The following is a 2,325-nucleotide window of genomic DNA, read 5'->3' on the forward strand; positions in this document are numbered from 1 at the left end:
TTCTGGTGGTTTACTGGAGATAAGAGTTTCACAGACTTTCTTGCCTGGGCTGGCTTTGAGCTGTGACCCTCAGATCTCAGCCTCCTGAGTAGCTAGGTTTACAGGCGTGAGCCACCAGCACCCGGCACATCATCTGAGAAGACTTAAGTTCTTCCAGCTTTGGACAATAACTGCTTTTAGAAACTGTAAAGCAGTTACAAGAGAACATTTGCCCAAGATTCAGAAATTTTTTTTAAAAATGGAGCATGTGTATTATGTGGCCAATATCTTCACTCTTAACGCATTTATGAGACTAAACCATTCCTCATTGTTCTAACATGCTGAAGAAGCCATCTGATGGAGAGGGACATGGATGCTCAGTTGTCACATCAAAGGAAACAACATTCTTGCAGCATCCATTCTTGTTTAAGCCTTCCACTGTTAGAGATTTGAGGTTACATGATATATTTTATGCTCATAACTGATGTGGCTGGAGAATTGGTATTGAATTTATAGCATCAGCAGAACAGAAAATGTTTATGCATGTCAATAGCGGAATGACCTGTTCTTGTTCTACAAAAAAAATAAAATAAAATAAAAATTAAAAAATAATAAAATGTAAATTAAAAAATAAAGTACACATGGGCTGAATGGTTGCTGCCATCTTCATTAGAACTCTAAGTAAGGCCACACCTGGGGCCTACCAGAGTCCCCTACATTCTTGTTTTGCCTAGTCTGAAGGGGGATCAGTATCTGTCACTTGCATCCAAAGAGATCTGTGGAAATCAGTGAGTTCTATGATGGCCAAAACTAGATCTGTCCACCAGTGCGTCCCAGGGCCTGACACCAAAAAAGGACTGAGAAAGTCTTCATTGAATTGATTAGATCTGGAAGTTCTGAGAAGCTAACTGATTGGGACACAAGTCACAGAGTAGCAGCCAGAATTTGCACTGATCTACCAACTTCAGATCTGTGCTGGATCTACTAATAAATAGATCTACTATTCCTTACTGACTATGACAAGTTATTATTAGTCCTATATTAATACACAGGGCCTGAGGATGTAGTTCAGTGGAAGAATGTTTGCTGAGTATGTTTAAGGCCTTATGTTGGATCTCCTAGCTCTGAAAAAACAACAACAAAAAGTTGAAAATTACAGATGGTCAGGGCTGGAGTAGACCCCAAAGATGAGCAAATTTCACTTGGTTGTTTTAGGAGAAACTGAGACTTGGAAGGCAAGTTAGTAGAGGCCTTTTAGTCCCCTACAACCATTTGCCCCAAGCTGAAGAAGGTATTGTGCATGTGTGACATGGCTAGTCTGATTGGCCAGGCTGATTGGTGGATTGCCAAAATATTTTCAAAGCAGTTGCTGGATGACTCAGTACCCCATCTCTCCCATCTATTACCCACAAGCAAGAGGGCCACACTTAGTCCCCAGGCCAGTGCTAGGCACATTCTGATGATTCAGTAGCTATGCTGATTTCCCTATTAAGTACTGTAAATCTCAGCCCTGCATTTACCCAATGGGGTTGGAAGAGAGCTGGCTACTTTGTCCCTCCATTAGACAGATCCTCCCTTCTGTCTCCCAAGGTAGCTGAAAATCCCCGATTCAGAGATACCTCGTATCCATTCCTTCTTTTGTTCTTGAATGCCTTTCATGGACCAGAGTGGGTTCTTACAACCTAAAATACAAATGCACCTAGGAAGGGAAAGATCTGCGGTCAATACTGCACAACAAGCCAGGCTCTGGTGGCTCATACCTGTAATCCTAGCTACTCAGGAGGCTGAGATCTGAGGATCGCAGCTCAAAACCAGCCTGGGCAGAAAAGTCCAGGAGACTCTTATCTCCAATTAACCACCAGAAAACCAGAAGTGGAGTGGTGGCTCAAAGTGGTAGAGCATTTGCCTTGAGCAAAAGATCTTAGGGATAGTGCCCAGGCGCTGAATTCAAGCCTCATAATCAACCATAACAACAACAAAATCATATGGTACTTCTGCTATGGAGGTGATTTAGTAGCAGGCTAGATTTACCCACTGGGATGGCTAAGCTACACCAAAGATCAGCAGGGGAAAAAAAAGCAAGAGAAAAAATACAAAAATAAGGGATTTATTTTCAGCAATACCTACCAATTTTCTGTTGCATCCAACCCCAACTTTCAAGCTGGGCACTGGTGACCCATGCTTATAATTCTAGCTACTCAAAAGGCTGAGGTCTGAGGATCAGGATTCAAAGTCAACCCAGGCAGATGAGCAAAAAGCCTGAACTGGAGGTGTAGCTCAAGTGGTACTGCACTAGCCTTGAATGAAAAACTCAGGGATAGCACCCAGGCTCCAGGGCTGACACAC

At 42.8% G+C, this 2,325-nt stretch overlaps 1 long non-coding RNA gene across 1 annotated transcript in view; it reads right to left on the reverse strand.

Moving 5' to 3' along the window:
• LOC105981063 overlaps positions 1-229 on the reverse strand; it is a 454-nt gene extending 225 nt beyond the window's left edge. Inside the window, exon 1 of the long non-coding RNA XR_001174782.1 lies at positions 129-229. This is a non-coding gene — a long non-coding RNA (uncharacterized LOC105981063). The remainder of the gene's footprint in view (positions 1-128) is intronic.
• Positions 230-2,325: the final 2,096 nt, after the last annotated feature.

This window comes from Dipodomys ordii, unplaced genomic scaffold (assembly GCF_000151885.1).
Source record: "Dipodomys ordii isolate 6190 unplaced genomic scaffold, Dord_2.0 Scaffold11, whole genome shotgun sequence".
In the NCBI taxonomy this organism is placed as follows: Eukaryota; Metazoa; Chordata; class Mammalia; order Rodentia; family Heteromyidae; genus Dipodomys; species Dipodomys ordii.